Here is a 19,434-nt window from a genome sequence, read left to right as displayed (position 1 = left end):
ACTAAGATGTCTCTGTACACTCTTGATAAGGAAGCAAATAGCCCATGGGTAGTTGTTTGGTTTTTTTGTTTTTGTTTTTAAATCCTGAAGTGCTTCATGAATCTTAGAATTATCACTTACCTGTGCATCAAGCCTCCGTAAGTTACAGTTGAAGATTGTTGTAGACTGAATGTTTGTGTCCCCCCCAAATTCATATGTTGAATCCCTACTCCTCAATGTGATGATATTAGGGGGAGGGGCTTTGGGGAGGTTATTAGGTTTAGACATGGTCATGAAGGTAGGGTGCTCATGATGGGATTAGTGTCCTTATAAGAAAAGGAAGAGATGCCAGAGCTTCCTCTCTCTGCATGTGAGGATATAGTGAGAAGGCAGACATCTACAAGCAAAGAATAAGGTCCATGCCACAAACTGAATCTGCCAGCATCTTGATCTTGGACTTCCCACCCTCCAGAACTGTGAGAAATAAACATCTGTTGTTTAAGTCCCCCAGTGTATGGTATTTTGTTATAGCAGCCTGAGCTGACTAATACACAGACCAAAGTCAAACACCACGTACCTAAAACAGTAGAAAGTTAGTACAATATAAACTACAAAGTGCCAAGGTCAAAACAATCTACATACACATTAAAACCAAATGCCTAGGGCTTCCCTGGTGGTGCAGTGGTTGAGGGTCCGCCTGCCGATGCAGGGGACACAGGTTCGTGCCCCAGTCTGGGAAGATCCCACATGCCATGGAGCGGCTCGGCCCGTGAGCCAAAAAAAAAAGAATCCACCTGCCAATGCAGGGGACGTGGGTTCGAGCCCTGGTCCGGGAAGATCCCCCATGCCACAGAGCAACTAAGCCCATGAGCCACATCTACTGAGCCTGCACTCTAGAGCCTGTGAGCCACAACTACTGAACCCATGAGCTACAACTATTGAAGCCCGCGCACCTAGAGCCCGTGCTCTGCAACAAGAGAAGCCACTGCAATGAGAAGCCTGTGCACCGCAACGAAGAGTAGCCCCCGCTCACAACTAGAGAAAGCCCGCGTGCAACAACGATGACCCAACGCAGCCAAAAATAAAGTAAATAAAATAAATAAATTTTTTAAAAAGATTATAAAAAAAGGTTTAAAAAAAATCAAATGTCTAAAGCTATACCAAAATCTTCTTTGGGTGTAATTTTTATTGGCAAGTTCTATTCTCTGTTATATCTAGCAATATTTCTAACCTATACACCAAATGCTAAGAATTTCAGAGGGCCTTGATAGCACCCCTCTCTCCTGCTGAGATTATTACACAATTAAAAAAAAAGACATACCAGCCCTTAGGCAACCAAAATATCACCTTTATGATTGATAGAGGCGAAGCTAGAGGATGCAAGTTAGTGTGACAGCCAAATGTGCCTGCTAACTGAACCCTAGAACTAGGCAGACTAATTAATTCGGATATAGGCAGTACTGATGAGAGCTCTACTCTTTGTGATGGGAGGTGGGTGGTCTGATCCAGGAGGAACTACTGCATGGAAAGCAGAAGTTATCCTGCTTCCAGGTTCTTGCTTCCCTCAGACTTTTATGCCTCACAAGGAAAAGAGTGGAAACCAAGCCAATCAGGTTTAATTTATTTCATCCAAAGTGTAGACCTCCAATGCATCACTGATTGCTGTCTGGGATAGATTAAGTTAAGGGGGTAAATTACACTAATTGAGTTACCTCTACATTGATGGATATATCAGAAATTGGTGATTTGTATTTCTCCCTAAAATCAATAAATGGAATAAAAAATATGCAAAAGCATGATAGAAAAAAATTCCCTGCATTAAAGGAAAAAATATGCCTATTAAAATGAAACACTATGAATTCCACTTTTACCCATGAAGAAATTCAATGATAGAGATAGACAGATATATATATCCATTTCAACTAATGACAGCGGAGCAATTAGATGTCAACAAGTAAAAAAATAAAACTTGACCCAAACTTCATACTTTATAAAAAAAATTATTCAAAATGGATAGTGTACTGAAATTATAAAATTATAACAGTTAAAGTGCTATTACAAAAAGACAGGACAGGGCTTCCCTGGGGGCACAGTGGTTGAGAGTCTGCCTGCTGATGCAGGGGACACGGGTTCGTGCCCCTGTCCGGGAAGATCCCACATGCCGCAGAGCGGCTGGGCCCGTGAGCCATGGCCGCTGAGCCTGCGTGTCCGGAGCCTGTGCTCCACCACGGGAAAGGCCACAACAGTGAGAGGCCCGCGTTACCAGAAAAAAAAAAAAAAAGATAGGACAATGATTGTTGAGGAACCTTAAAGAAAGTGTCCTCAGCTGGTGACTGATTTGTAAGTATCTTTCCCAGTCAGAAGTATCAATGCTGTCTGGCATTCACTGTTATTTATTCATGTATTCATTCATTCATTTATGTCACTCTTCTTGGAGGAGTTCAAAACACCAGAAAATGAAGTGTTTGTCCTTCTCCAGGCACTACATCTGCTGATCTGTCATCACATTAATCCTGCAGAGGAGGTTAACACAGAACCTCGGATGGGGTACCCTTGTGGTGCAGCAATCACACTGCATTGGCTGAATTACGGCAAGAAAGTAGGGAGACTGCTATGACTAGCTCCCCAGACACCTCTTCTGTGCTGAGCTTCACAGACAGGATTCCTTTGAATTTTTAATTTTTTTCATTAAAATTCATTTTTTCATTAAAATTCATTTTTTTCAGTAAGGTATAGTTGATGTACAATATTATATGTTTCAGGTGTACAACAAATGATTCACAATTTTTAAAGGTTATATTCCATTTATAGTTATAAAATATTGGCTGTATTCCATGTGCTGTACAATATATCCCTGTAGCTTATCTATTTTATACATAGTAGTTTGTACCTCTTAATCCCATACTCCTATCTTGCCCCTCCACCTTTCCCTCTCCCCACTGGTAACTGCTAGTTAGGTCTCTACAGAACTCTGAATCTTTGGGGTTCTTGGTAATTCTGCTCTCACTTTAGTCATTCTTATCAGAAACAGCACAAAAACAGAAAATAGAAAAAAGGCAATAGCAGTGGTATTTTCACAACCCTAAAAGGCTCTCTGGTTGATGATCTTCGGACTCTGCCTGTTTTCTATCACCCAACAGCACAATATTTATTAAAACATACCAAAAGCCAAAAGTAGGCTGGTTGCTGGCCACAAAGTTAATTTAAAGAGCTGAAGTAGGAAGACTACAGAACAGGAGAGCTATGAGAATTACTTTCTGAGGAAAACTAAACAGCCAAGAAAGCAGTGAAGCATTTGTAACCTTGTTTGAAATCAGTGCAAATGTGGGGAGCTGCTCCAATATATCTGGCACGCATTCCCTTCCCATGTTACCATATCAGAAGCAATATTAGCAGTGGTTTACCAATATCAAAAATCAACATTAGATATGAGCAATGATATACTAATAATTAGATTTAGAAACCGCCGTGTTGATTTTTATCATTAATGACTGCATATTCTATTTCCTATAAGTCACTTTCATTCAAGTTCTTAAAGTCTGTTTTAGTTTTTAAAAGTAAGTTAAAGACTTTCACTTACATATTCATTGTTTTCTATGTCATCTCTTGATGAGCCAGATTTGACTCTTTCATACAAAGAAATCCTAGGTCCTTCTGCCTGGCTTTCAACAGAAGGTCCCAGTAGCAGCAGCAAAGGGAATTGGTGACCTTGTAGGAAGTCTGTCCCTCCAGTCCCTTGATAAGCACTACTGGTCTTTGCTCACTCTCAGGCAAAGTCCTATGCTGATGATGTTTCAAGCCTGCTTTCACTGCTGGTTCATCTTATAGAAAAATTCAGCCGCTGTCAACAAGTGGATTTAACATTTTCAAGAAGATTTGCAATTTCAAAAAGCTCTTTTTTTTTTTTTTTTACCGTTTTTACAGCTTAAAAAACACTACAATTTGCATATTACCTCTTACACAAATTCTTTCTTAATTTATCTGATTGCATTCATGACAATGTAACAATCTTCCATACATGAAGATAACTACTTTGGATTTTATAGCTACTTTATATATTGTATATTTATATATTATATATGTGAAGTCGGTATTTTTACCCCTTTTTTGGAGGTAAGGAAAAAGGTCCACTTATATGCTCAAAGAACTCCTAGCTAGTAAGTGGAAGAAGGAAAACTTGGACTCGGGTTTTCTGAGCAAGTCCACCAAGCTTTGCACCTCTACTCAAAAAGTAATAACCACTTACATTTTCATGACACTCGGAAATATTGAGAGCACTTTGCACACATGATCTCATCTGATCCCAGAAGTATGCTACGAAGTACGCAGGACCAAGTATTGAGTCTGCATTTTATAGATGTAAAAACCAAGGCCCTGAGAGCGGATGTAGGGGGTAAAATGATTTATCTAAGATCAAACAACTTTCAAGTGGCAAACTCGGCGCTAGAAGCCAGGCAGCGAGACTCTTACTCAATCATTCTCTAGTTCCACTGGATCAGCTTGTGAGTTAACCTCTTATTCAAACTCTTCTCAGTTAATCTCATTAAATTTGTGATAAACAGTATGGCCTCCATGCATGGAGAATACTGGACTACTTTGGATTTTATGAGGACTGGGGGATATTTTTATAGGGAGAAAACTTCTTTTGAAGAGTTCTGCTCAATAGGACTTTTTTTTAAAGTGATGAATCCTGATGATAGTGATGGTGATGATGGGGATTAAAATAACTGTCAATTATTGCCAATGTGTTTGTGTGATTCTATTTAGCTTTCCAGTCATGGAAATTTATGCCCAACCTGTTTAAATACTGTTTTGTTTTGTTTTGTTTGTTTTGTTTTGTCTCACAAAATTGATGATTGCATTGTGAGCGTTACGAATTAACATTAAAGAGATGTCTTTAAATAACTCAAGCTTTTATTTTAAAAATTAATTATTTGGAAAAATTATCATAAACTACTTTGTAGGCATAGGAAAACTCTGTTAACTGGTTTAAATGAGCTAAGATTGGGAATTCCCTGGCAGTCCAGGGGGTAGGACTTGGCGCTTTCACTGCTGGGGCCCAGGTTTGATGCCTGGTTGGGGAACTAAGGTCCAGCAAGATGCGTGGTATGGCCAAAAAAAAAAAAAAAAAAGAGCTAGGATCATTCCATATATACACTCATCTCTTTTTGACATAGAGAGGTGATATAACAGTTATTTTATGTTTTTTTGAAGTATAGTTGATTTACAATGTTGTGTTAGCTTCTGGTGTACAGCAAAGTGATTCAGTTTTATATATATATTCTTTTTCATATTGTTTTCCATTATAGTTTATTACAGGATATTGAATATAGTTTCCTGTGCTATGCAGTAGGACCTTGTTGTTTATCTATTTTGTATACAGTAGTTTGTATCTGCTAATCCCAAACTTCTAATTTCTACCCCCCCACACACTCTCTTTCCTGTTTGGTAACCATAAGTTTGTTTTCTATGTTTGTGAGTCTGTTTCTGTTTTGTAAATAAATTCACTTATATCATATTTTAGAGTCCATATATAAGTAACATCATATGATATTTGTCATTCTCTGACTTACTTCACTTGGTATGATAATCTCCAGGTCCATCCATGTTGCTGCAAATGGCATTATTTCATTTTTTATGGCTGAGTAATATTCCATTGTATATATATACCACATCTTCTATATTAATTCGTCTGTTGGTGGACACTTGGGTTGCTTCCATATCTTGGCTATTGTAAATAGTGCTGCTATGAACTTTGGGATGCATGTATCTTTTCAAATTAGTGTTTTCGTATTTTCTGAATAGACACCCAGGAGTGGGAATCCTGGATCCTATGGCAACTCTATTCTTAGTTTTTTGAGGAACCTCTATACTGTTCTCCATAGTGGCTGCACCAACTTACATTCTCATCAATGGTGTAAGAGAGTTCCTTTTTCTCCACACCCTCTCCAGCATTTATTATTTGTAAGCTTTTTAATGATGGCCATTCTAACCAGTGTGAGATGATACCTCATTGTAGTTTTGATTTGCATGTCTCTAATAATTAGCAATGTTGAGCATCTTTTCATGTGCCTATTGGCCACCTGTATGTCTTCTTTGGAGAAATGTCTATTAAGTCTTCTGCCCATTTTTTGATTGGGTTGTCTTTCTTGTTGCTGTTGAGTTGTATGAGCTATTTGTATATTTCGGAAATTAAGCCAAAATATATTGGCTTGCAAATATTTTCTCCCAGTCCATAGGTTGCTTTTTCATTTTGTTTATGGTTTATTTTGCTGTGCAACATCTTATAAGTTTGATTATGTTCTATTTGTTTATTTTTGTATATAAGTTATTTTTAAATAGAACTGTTAAAGATAGGGTCAAAAGAGCTTCCTCCAATTAATTTTCCACTATAACAAAAAAATTGTGTACTTCAGCTCCATGTAGTATCACATGGAAATCTAGACATCTTTGAAATTTGCTTGACTCAGTAGGAAGAGTTCAGATAGCTTGCCTTTGTTGAATAAAAATACAACTGTGATTCAGAAGGTTTAAAAAATTCTCTCCAGGACTTCCCTGGTGGTCCACTGGTTAAAACTCTGTTCCCAATGCAGGGGGCATGGGTTCAATCCCCGGGTAGGAACTAAGATCCCACATGCCACATGGTGTGGCCTAAAAAATAATTTAAAAAATTAAAAATTCTCTCCAAATATTAATATCAGTGAATATGAGGACATTTACAGAAAGATAATGAGGGGATAACATTCCCCTCTTTTGTTAGAAGATAAACTTTATTCCTGCCAAAATGAATTCCTATTTCTCCCCAAAATGAGGTGTGTGTGTGTGTGTGTGTGTGTATGTATGAAAATGTTTTGCCAACTACTGGACACCAGTCACATATCAATATAAATTTTTTTATCGTTACACCATTAAGGAGTTAAAAGTATATGTTTCCTTCCCTTTAGCATTTAGTGTCTGATTACTAGGCAACAGAGCTTCATGGATAATAAAGGTGAAATCACCAATGAAATTTTCTTAAGAAAAAGAAAAAACTCCAGCTATGCCAAAGTTCTGAGAGTTCCATGTTGTGCAACAAAGCCACTGGCTTTGAAACAGTGTCACGACTCCAGCACCTTGTGCCAGATACTACATTTACTCAGGGTCATTTGGGCAAAAGTAATGAAAAATATTAAAGCAATGTTTACATAGCAGATATGCAATATCAATCATGTTATGTACATTGGTGATAAGAGTAAGGATTGAGTTGTTTGGGCGAAAAGTGACATTTTCTCTTAAGTAGTGGAAAATTACCAGCAGACAGTGCGTTTGAATTCTCTGCTTAACTTTATTTCTTTATTCTTTCTTCATGCAGCTGCACTGTAAAGCATTGTGATAGCAAAAAAAAAGGTATCACTACACATGTTTTCTAGAAGTGATCTAAGAGTCAAAGAAACATGCTGATAAACTATAAATTATACATTGTCCAGTTTGTTATTTCTATGATGACATAAATGGGCAAAGTGTGGGAGCAATAATTATGCTCAGAAAATGCTTATTAATTGCCCTCAAGAAGAAGACCACAATCCAGCTCCTACCTCTCCCTGCCTCACTCTGATAACAAATTCTAAAGGCTTACAATGCAAGTGAACATCCCGCAGTTCTGCTTAGCAATATAGCGTTAAGTCCTAGATCCACCAATAGGTTTAAGAGTTGTCTTGTGGCCCCAAATGTGGTTTTCTTTGAAACCCACTGAGCTGTAGCTGTTCCTCAAACCCAAGCAATGCTTGCTCCATCCTAGTGACTAGCTTTGCTGTTTATTCAGTAATCATATAGTTGGGTCCTTAATTCCATACCCAACTCTTGTATCTGCTAACAGCAAGCGCTAGCCCTTGATACCTTATTTCCTATTCCCAAACTGAATACTATTCCCTAAAATAAAAGGCTCTAAAAGCTTATTAATCCCCAGTCCAACCCACAAAAGCCTAAGTAATACACGGCACACCTAAAATCAGTATTCCAACTACTTCCAACTACCTACTTTGCCATTTCCTTTCCCTTTGAGAAATGTTTTGAATCCCACTAGAGGAGCCAGAGAAGAATGTCTTCCCTTGATAGTAACAGAAGCTTTTACCTATTTTTGAAGGGAGAGAAGTATAACTAAGCTTATCGCCTACACTGTTGCCCCGGGCACTTCGCACAGGTTATCTCATTTAATCCCCAAGCAGATGTTACACAGATTTTACAGATGGGAAAGTAGAGGCCCAGAGAGCCCAAAGTGAAAAAGGAGTAAGTGATCAAATCAGGATTCACACTGTTAGAGGTCTAATTTCATAGTCCATGCTCCTTCCAAGAATACCATTCTGCCTTTCAAAAGAAAAGTCCAGGCCTAGGTCAACTACTGCTCAGGTGATCTAAATGAGGAACAAAGAGAAATTATTCCTGTTATGGGCTGAATTCTGTTCCCCCAAATTCACGTGTTGAAGCCCTAAACGCAGTACCTCAGAATGTGGCTGTATTTGGAGACAGAGCCTTTAAAGAGGTCATTAAGTTGAAATGAGGTAATTCCCCATTAGGGTGGGCCCTAATCCAATATGACTAGAGTCCTTATAAGAAGAGATTAGGACACACAGAGAGACACCAGGGACACACATGCACCCAAGTGTACACACACGGAAGAAAGATCATGTGAAACTACACCAAGGAGATGGCCATCTTCAAACCAAAGAGAGAGGCCTCAGAGGAAATCAACCTTGTCAACACCTTGATCTTGGACTTTCAGCCTCCAGAAATGGGAGAAAAAAAATTTCTGTTGTATAAGAAAACAGTCTAGTCTATGGTGCTTTGCTATAGCAGAACTAGCAAACTAATTCAATTCCCATGAGAGGGAGTGCTGGATCTCCTACCCATTCACGTGGGATGAGTTATCTTGAGGCCATTGTTGAATAACGCCGTTCATCTTTTCTAGGCTTGAGGTCTGATTTCTATAGAGTTTTCTATATAACCAGATCAGTCTAATTTCTATTAGGTCTTCAAATATTTCCTTTAGACACAGGAAACCACCTCAATGCATGGGATTGGAGACAGAGATATAAAGTAAACATGACAGAGATGTGTACAATATACCTGTTGTGATTGGTACCCTCCTGGTCTGGGAGAACTCAGCTTCCCACCCCAAAGGTGGGAGTGTGGTAGGCTGGAGATTAAGCTCCATAAAAACTCAGGAACAACAAGATTTGATAAGCTTCTAGAGCGGTAGACATATGAAGGTGGTAGGAAGGTGACACACCCTAAGAGGGCATGGAAGCTCCACACCCCATGCCCCATACATGGGGCATGTATATGCATCTATGTATCTCTCCCATCTGGTGGTTCTGAGTTGTATCCTTTTATAATAAATCAGCATGTGTAAGGAAACACTTCCCTGGGTTCTGTGAACCATTCTAGCAAGTTATCAAACCTGAGGAGGGGGTCATGGAAACCCTGGTTGGTCAGAAGTACAGGTGGCAATCTGGATGTAGCAGTTGACATCTGAGGTGGGGGCAGTCTTGTGGGACTGAGCCCTTGACTTGTGGGATCTGATGTTATCTCCAGGTAGATAGTGTCAGAATTGAGTTAAATTTATAGGAGACTCAGTCAATGTCCACTGAGAATTGGAGAATTACTTGGTGTGGGAAAAATCCACACCTCTGGTGTCAGAGAGTTATTGAGAGTAGAGGAGGAAAATTAAGTTTTCTCTTACACTACCCTTAAAAAACCCAAAGCTTTGGGTTGGCCCCAGAACCTCGTTGGCCTCCCACTGTCCTCTAGAAAGTGGATGACCTACAGCTGGGCAAGGTCCCCGGCATTCTTGCAGGATACACTCATGCTCTCAAAGAGGAGGGTCTATCCAAGGGCAGGGGAAAGTACCAGGGGGCCTGCTACAGGCTGCGTCTTTCACAGCGTTCAGCCTCACAACGTCCAGCCTCAGAAACTCACATTCTTCTGCTTGGTCTGTGTGCTTTGTTTAATAGTTAAGATGTAGGATGAAATATTTAATAAGTACCCCAAGACTCACTGCCTTCTTCTACATTACCTATCTTGATATGCCTGCTGACTTTAAATTAGCACACTGGCTTTTCATTTTCTCTAGTGCACACAGAAGTTGACCTGGAAAACCATTTCCCCTTTATCCTTTCCATTCCAATCCACTGGGATGGTGGAAGAATGATGCTGGCGTTATTATTGTATGTTTAAAATTTGTTTCCAAAAGGTGGTTAGGGCAAATTGATATTTAGATATTGAAGAAAGTATAAACCCCGGTCCCCTCCCCAGCCATTTGTGATGGGGGCAAGAGTTGACTTGTAAGCACACTTGCCGGGATTTGCAGGGCTTCGCCCTGCCAAGCACAAGTGTGTTGCTTTCTGTCCGCCCCTGGCCTGGGGCACTTATCCTAAGTGTGAGCATGTACTGGAGCCAGTGGGAGAGGCAGAGAGGGCAGGAGGGGGATGAGGAACAGAGGTCAGAGAGGAAAATCAGCCCTCACTGCAATCAGCAGCTTATTCTCCCTAGCCAAGGGAAGAGCTTGGTCAAGCGCCATTTTCCTGGTCCCCTGGACAAGCTCAATGGAAATGCCAGGGCAGCCAAGAAATACTTTCATTCATGATCAAGACTGGAAAGATGACTCAGCCTCTAAGAGAAACGCTTTTCACCAGACTCAGAGGGAAACTGCCAGTCTAATATCCACTTGCCTGATATCACAAATACATGGGCATCAACTTTGCTGCACTAGAACTCAAACCTTTATTACAAATGATCAGTATCATATTTTTCAGAAAAGCATGTTGCTTTATTAAAAATCAGCCCCACCCATCATTCTTACTTTTCCTCCGTAACACTAGAGAATGAACTAGATCCTCAGTTGAGGCCCTCAGCTCAGGAAGGTATCTCTAGGCTAGTGAAGGAGACTCTCCCCACCCTCCTTTCTCTCCTTTGGCCCCTGGCCAAGGCTGCTGGCAGGAGCTGTGCAGTTACACCACCTGAGAAGCCATAGGAATACTCCCTTCAGGGCAGCTGAGCTGTGGCCAGTGCTGCAGGGCAGAGCAGCTGTCCCTGACAGGCCCCCCTGAGCAGTCCCAAACATTCCATCTCTCTGGGAAGTGCAGCCAGGAACGTTTGGGGGGCCTGGTACGGTGATGCAGAGAACGAAGTTAGGTACATAGTTCTCCTCCAGGGAAGTCTGAAGAGGAATCTGAGGAAGAGAGAGTACCTCACTGGGTATTTATCCAATAATAGGAGAAAATGTGTTCCTACTGTGATTCTAAAAAAAACCAGAGGTCTTTAGAAAAATCTCATTTGCAAATGTGTATTCTTATTTCCTCTCACACAACAGAGGACAGAAAAAAATGCTGTGACATGACATCTCCCAAGTCATGGAACATTTGAAACTCAGGATTAAAAGGGTTGGGGGGAGTGGGGAGGAGAGATGGTCTTCTACTGTATCCGAGCAGGACCCTATGGGGCCTTCCCAGAACCTACTCCCTGCTGCCCCACCATGTCCTACGCCTGCCTCTTATCTGTTAAAAAACTTTAGCCTCCTAGGCCTTCCCCAAGTTCCAAAGAGTAAATTTAATCAGAGAAGTGAGAAAATGCAGAAAGACAGGAAAACAGTTAAACAAGACAAAATAATACTTTAGCCATTAAACAAAGCCAAGGACTTTAAGTTCCTCCTCAAACGCTTTAGATAATATTCTGAGCCACTTCCTTTAAGCCGTTTTGCAGATACTGAAACCCCCACCAGGTGGAAGAAGTTAACCGTATGCTGCCCACAGGCACGCAGCCCCCAGACTTGTGGGAACCAGAAGGCTGATGATGTTGATTCCCGATTACCTCACCACCAACCAATCAGAAGAATGTCCATGTGCTGATAACACCCCCCAAAAACCCCCTCCCTCATCCTGTTTTTAAAAACCTTTCTCTGAAAGCCTTCAGGGAGTTGGGGCCTTTTAAGCACTAGCTGCCTGGACTCCTTGCTTGGTGCCCTGCAATACATGCTGTACTTTCCTTCACCACAGCCCGGGGTCAGGAGATTGGCTTTACTGCAGGTGGGCAAGTAGACCCAAGTCTGGTTTGGTAACACTACTTTCATTCTAAAATCTACCATTTCTAATCCACTAACAAGAACCAAGTATCTGGAAAAACAATAAATAAACAATAGATAAATAGATTTTATTCTTTTTTATCAAACAAGAGAATAAAATCTGGCACTACCCATTGTTACTTACAGAAAAAAATTTTTTTTTCATTTAAAAATAGATTTAAGGGGCTTCCCTGGTGGCACAGTGGTTGAGAGTCTGCCTGCCGATGCAGGGGACGCGGGTTCGTGCCCCAGTCCAGGAAGATCCCACATGCCGCAGAGCGGCTGGGCCTGTGAGCCATGGCCGCTGAGCCTGCGCGTCTGGAGCTTGTGCTCCGTGACGGGAGAGGCCACAACAGTGAGAGGCCCACGTACCACAAAAAAAAAAAGATGTAACTTAAATATGAAATACCTTACTATATACGTCTTATAAATTAGAATCTAGAGCAAAGATAAGCAAATGGAAATAATTTGAACAAACATGCAACTTAGGGTTTTACAATAATATGTTACCTTTGGTATAGCGTAACATCCTTGTATCAGACACACAAGACAATTTAACTGGACATGTGAAAAATGATTACTTCTACCCATTTCTGAAAAATAATGAATGGCATTTGTTAACATTTTAATAGCTGAATATTAAATATTTCTTCTATAAAACTGAACAGCAATTTAAAATTGATTATACTACCCACTCTTACTATAATTTACTGTTGGCAACCCTGTGTACATTTGATGGCAACGGGAACTCCCCCAAGGGGCCTACAAATGGATAGACAGCCCCCTGCACATGTGTATGAAGTAACAACATTTTCAAGTCATGCTACCCAAATACATGTATTATAAAATGTTGGATGTAGAATTTAAAAGTTGATTTTCACTTTTTAAAATCGTTTTTATTTCTTTTTTCTAGGCTTTCTCTTTTAAACCCGTCTGTGTATGTGTATTTTTCTCCTGTTTTAAAAATAACCTAAGTAATAGCATTTCATTACACAAATTTAAACAGTACCAGAATATACAACAGTAGACAAGGAAAGTCCCCAGCAAGACCACTAATAAGACGAGAGTCTGGTAGTTTCCACACGAACACTGGCTTTAGACTGCCTACATTCAAGCCCCAACTCAGCTACTTGCTCTCAGTGTGATGTTGGCAGAGTTACTTCAATCCATAAAAAGAGGTAACTAAGAAAGGTAAAACTCTTTCCTCAAAATGTTTTGAATGTTAAATAAAATCATCCACATAAAACACATAGTATAGTCCCCAGTTTTACTAAGAGCCCAGTAGATATTAGCTTATCATCCTCATCTTCATTAGTATCATTATGTTTAATGGGCAACCACCTCCAATGGTTTGATTTAATTTTCAAAGTTACTTCACTACTCTTAGTGACTTGAAGATCTTCTCAATTCACTTCCCCTTGACAGATCCTTAGACCTATTTCTGTGAATTCACAGGAACCAAATTCTTTGAATTGCAACTAAAGCCCAGAATAAACAGAAGCCGAATATTGAGACAGTATCTGCTCGTTTTGTCTACTACCTGTTAGAATTTCCCTCTCACCAAGCACTCATTTCCTGTCACTGGGATAGTTCCTGGACAATTCTAGCATAGATTAGAAAAGGCTTGTGTAAATAGATCATCTTCAGTTGGTATCGAAAGGGTACCTTCTCTTCATCTCAAATTCAACGTCTTCCACCCCCACGGATCCACACCCATAATGCATTCACTCCCTACACCCCACTCAGCACTCCACAAACTGCTCACCACAAACTGCTCACCAGGCCCCCCTTCTCATAATCCATAATCCAAGGTGACTTTAACACCTGGAAAAAACCAAATGCTGGCATTTCAGCTTTGCTTCCTAATGCTTGGCGTGCTCTGACACTCCTCCAGTCTGGAGGTTGCAAACGTGGGCTGTGCATGACAGTCTATCATGGTGTAAGTTTCTACAGTCAGTTCTGCTAGAACGCTTGTTTTGAAAACGTGAATTTGTTCCAACGTGACTGATAAATTAGGGAAAATTTTAGCACAACAGTAATTTTGGACTTGCTTGTGCCAATTTCATCTCCAGGCCAATGCAGAAAACTGTACCCAGCTGAACTGAGCTTTGCACAAATCAACAAAATGCACACACCTCTCAAGGACAATGAGCTCTACCTACATCTGCTGTTCCGTTTACTGCTCCAACTTTCTGCATGTGCTCTTCCAACTTTCCATCTGATTTCAGGTAACCTCCTTCCCATCACTCATACGCTGCATCCCTGCATTTCAGCCTCATGCCCTCCCTTCTCTTTCATTTTTTCCCCTTTCCTCTCAGCCTATTTTGTGGTCTTCCTCTCTGTTCTCTGTTATTTTTCTCTCTTTATTTCTCTTTCCCTCACTTTTTTTCTACCTTCCTAACGTTCTCTTCCTCTGGCACACAGGGTGGCAGCCACGGGAACAAGGCAGGCTTGGAAGGGGGGCAGTTTCGTAGGAGCTCCCACCCCGACAGACAAATGAGACATTTTCAGGGTCAAGTGCCATATTTATTGTAATACTGACATATTTCTTTACCATTCACCATGGATAAAACTGTGCTACCATTTTTATTACGTTGCTATCTTTCTTATGTGTCACTGACAAAATTGTTGAGTGTTTACTCCAATCCCAGCCCTGTAGCTTTTAGCATATGATTTTGCACAGTACGGTGAGTCTTAGGAACACATATGTTAGGTATAGCAGAACTGACAGTATCTATCTCTCTATGATTTATTGAGCTTTTACCAGATTCTCAAAGGAACGCATTATTATTCAAAAAAGTTTAAGAACTATTGGTCTACAGGAGTTTTGTCCAACAGAAATGTGAACCACATATGTAAATTAACATTTTTGAATACTGAAAAGTAAAAAGAAATGAAGTTAATTAAAAGAAATTAATTTAAATAATGTTTTCTTTAACCCAACTATTGTCATCTCAATGTATAATATAAAAAATATATAAATGAGCTAGTTCGCCATCTTTTTTTCTTCTACTAAGGCTTCGAAATCTAGTGTATATATTACAGCACACTTCAAGTGCTCAATAGCGACATGTGACTAATGGCTACTGTTAACAGGGTAGGTAGGTCTAAAGGATTCTATCTCTCTGATCAGAAGAGAATGGAAGGCAAGGAAGAAGGTACCTAATTCACACTTTTCTCTCAGATAATATAAATAAAGCAAAAAGGTAGCTTTGGTTAAAAAGGGTCTTGAAATAAATCTACTAGCCTTTATATGCTTCCTAGCCTGATTTAGATAATTCCTTGCTTAGTGTCAGATTTGATGTGGTCCAAGGGTAGGGAAAATGCACATCCATTTAAATACATCGTCTATTTGTTGGGGAATTCCTGGGGAATATATAAGAGTTTTCTCTTTCCAAACCACTTCTCCTGGACTATAAGGTTTATGAACACATGAGCACTCTTTGACTAATAGTTCTTCTAATAATAAGAAGCATGGCTTTTGAAATCACTTTCATGAACAAAACAAGAAAAAGAAACACATTTAATTTTAAGTTGATTCATATAGGACTAACAATGCATAAAGAATATATTCATAAAGAAATCAATTAAAAAGGAATCCATTTTAGAATGTAGGCCTTCTAGGAAAAGTTCCCTACATTCAGTTGCTTCTGAGTATCAATTTGATTATCATCAACCAAACACACTCAGAGTTTTCTGAAAATTTTTAGGGCAATTCTTTCTTCAAGGGAAATACTATATAAAAGCCAAATATGTAAAATCAAAGCTCCCTTCCCTCCCCACCTTCATGTAGAAACTCAGGGAATTTGCTCTATAGAGCATATTGGAAAAAACTAACAAACAAACAAAGCCCTAACATCTCTGTCATTTAGAATAATCTGGGTACAAAATTAAGTTAAAGCTCTTAGGGAAATGGAAAAGATCTGAAAAAAAACAGTCCTGCATTTAAGAAACTTAAAATATATCATCTGAAGAGACACTACTAAAAACAAAGACATAAAAAATTAGAGAACAATTATGAGGGACTGATGGTAAATATAATATAAAAGTTGTTTGAAGAAGAGGTGTTCTGGTCTCTTTAATCCCTAATCTCTAATGCACAGTGACCTTATAAGTAGGCTAAGAGTGCATTGGTCCATATATCATGGCTTGAGATGCAAGGGGCATGACCTCCCATCCAATAATATATCTCCTAAAATTCCTGCTTTGGACCGTTATCTGTGTGGCTTGTAGGTCTTAACTGAACATGTGCTCGTATACAAACCCTCTCCAGACTCAGGATGAAGGAATGTGCTAGTACACTGGGGTCACTATCAAATCAGCCTTGACCCTAACTGCTCACATCCCACAATCCAGAACACGGATCCTGCCAGGAATCCTCCTGACCTTAGAGTCCAACCAGGCACTGCCTGGTACTCCAGGTCCTCCAGCACTGGAGTATATGGAGTGTGTGCACCTTCCATATACCCAGAACCCCCAACACTCATCACCCTCCCCACTCTTTCTAGAGCCTAGCATTCCCTTGCTTAAACACCAGGAGTGTGACTGGATCTCTGCTACGTGAAACTGCCTGTCCCTAACATTGTCACTTGCCTAAATCTCTACCTGGTGTTTTCCAGGGTATTAGGCTGATCTGACTATGGTATCTGGCTCATCAGTGATGGGTAAAGTTGACTTACGAGATCTGGCCTTCTACCCTATTATTTCCTTTCTCCTTCGCCATTCCCTGAGCAGCCCTCACAGAGATGACTTTTTAAAAGGAGAGCAGTTCTCTTACCAAGGAAATGCAGCTCCTGTTTCCTGATCAACAGCACCTTCCCCATTCTTTACTGCCTGTTGTTTGGAGCTGTCTTAATTCTCCACTCCTTTCCCAAGGGCCTGTGCATTCTCCAGAGGTGACCCTTCTCCGGTCTACTTTGTCTTACTACAAAAGTTCTCTTCCTGAAACCTACCATTAAGAATGCTCCTTTTGGGGGCTTCCTGGGGACTTTCTGGGGGCTTCCCTGGTGGCGCAGTGGTTGAGAGTCCGCCTGCCGATGCACGGGACGCGGGCTCGTGCCCCGATCCGGGAAGATCCCACATGCCGCGGGGCGGCTGGGCCCGTGAGCCATGGCCGCTGAGCCTGCGCGTCCGGAGCCTGTGCTCCGCAACGGGAGAGGCCACAACAGTGAGAGGCCCGCGTACCGCAAAAAAAAAAAAAAAAAAAAAGTGCTCCTTTTGAAAGTTTATAGATTCTCCAGAGCTCCCTATTAAATGCATATATCCCTAAGGGAAATAGTTTCATATATTCTAGCAGTTAATACCATAACTGACACCTACCTAAAGGCAAAAGCTAGTGGAAGGAGTTGAATATGTACAGACAGAATCTTCACATTAAACACCTTTAAGACAGAGAATACCGTATTATATATAATATAGAATCCAATAAAGATTTAGGAATGATTTAACACTAATATTTGATAAATGGATAGTATATATGGCTCAACATACTCTGATCCAAGAAAGTCAGGATTCCTAGGTGGGGGTAGGGGTGGGGGAATTGATGAATTCAATGAGTTCTAAGCATCTTTAGTTATAGTTTGGATATCAATATTAACTAAACTAAGAAATTTTCACGTATCTTTTATATAAGAATGTACAGATTACTGTAATGATATAACAAGGTTAAATTTTTAAAATGGTCCATGATAATGTCACTCCCCCATCAGTTTTGCTTACTAATGTGAAAATGTTCAAATAGCCAACTACCAGATCCCGTTATTGACAGTTAGTTATGTACGATTAATCCCCACTCAAAAATTCCCAATAAATTAAGAATAGTTGTGTTTTACATCCTAGCTTATGATATGAAAAAGGAGAAATTCATTTTTAGAAAGGGTTATAATTATCTAGCCCAACTTCAGTATCACTATTAAATGTCAGGAGAGAACCCATTTTCACAAACTGCTTTGACACTTGCTGTCAGTCAAGGATAAAATGTGTATGTGGAAATGGTGTTTAAAGATCAAAGACTCAGCATAATTTTCGTTGTTATCTTTTCATCCTCCCAAGTTGGCCCGTTAATTCTTGTAGGGAAACCAGCAGAGGGAGCACCAACCATTGCTTTTTTGTATGTGTGCTCTAAAAACAAAAGGGACTGTGCTTTCTTAACGGATTTTTAGACATTTTACCAAGATTGGCGAAAACCTTGTAAAATACAAATTATATCTATGACTACTAAATTTCCTTTTTAAGTGTTTATATTAAATCAGTATTGAAACATTTTCTTTATTAAAGTTTTAATTAAGAAAGTAATACATATTTGTTGTACAAAGTGAAACAAATCAGGAAAAAAGTTTAAAAAGTTAATAAGCTCCTGCCTCCCCTTCAGATCCTGTGTATTATAAACACACTGGTATGTATCTTTTCATATCCTTCTTATTAAAACAAGTAAAATATACATACTTATAAATTATATTTTAATATATATTATATATTTATGCATATATATTATATATATATAATATATATATACATATCCCCCATGTAGTAGGTTTTTTCTTGCTTTTTTTTTTTAATGGGGGGAGTCACACTAAAAAAGCTTATCAATAGGTAGCAAAATAGCATGAAACATCCATGAATATACAATGGATTCAATAAGAAATATCAAATAAACACAATGTCAGGCCATATAAAAACCATGTATGTACAAAAGATCAAAAGCATATACCACCAAAATGATACTGCTGTCCTTCTGAATGAAAAATCTAAACACATATGAATGGATTTGTGGATCTGGAATATCAAATAAGCAAGCCAGAATATACAACACCCTTCTTAAAATGCCACGAGGAATACTATGTGAATTAATATCTGGTTTGTAATTTATACTACCAAGGTCTTCACAAAATAAAACAACAGCCATAAAACTCAACGACGAAAGGTTTTTAAAAAGTGAAATGTATTAAAATGCACTCTTTACAATTCACGATATTTCATACACTCTAATTGAAGTAGGAGATGAAATCCCTTTCCACTCAAAGCTACACTCTATTCAGTTGTATAATTTAGTGAAAAAGGAAAAGGATGTAGCCACAGCTGTGGCCAGAAGAGGCCCTCCATCCTATCCCACTGAGAGAATCCCTGAATTTCACTATACGTTCCAACCCCTTTCCAACCCCATCTCTTCACAAAAAGAACCTCTAAATAAGTGGCCCCAGGCCCCAGAGACCCAGCTTGCCAGCTGGTAACTGTCTCTGAAGTCCCATATATTTGTAAAAGCTTCCATAGCCCTTACTGTCACTCCCCACCCAGTCAACTCAGAAGGCCCTCCTTGTGTTTCCGGTGTCTCCGCTCACCCACAGCGGACAAAGCCTTTTAGA

The sequence above is a fragment of the Globicephala melas genome, chromosome 18 (genome assembly GCF_963455315.2).
Source record: "Globicephala melas chromosome 18, mGloMel1.2, whole genome shotgun sequence".
Taxonomy (NCBI): Eukaryota; Metazoa; Chordata; class Mammalia; order Artiodactyla; family Delphinidae; genus Globicephala; species Globicephala melas.
This window is presented reverse-complemented; position numbering follows the sequence as displayed.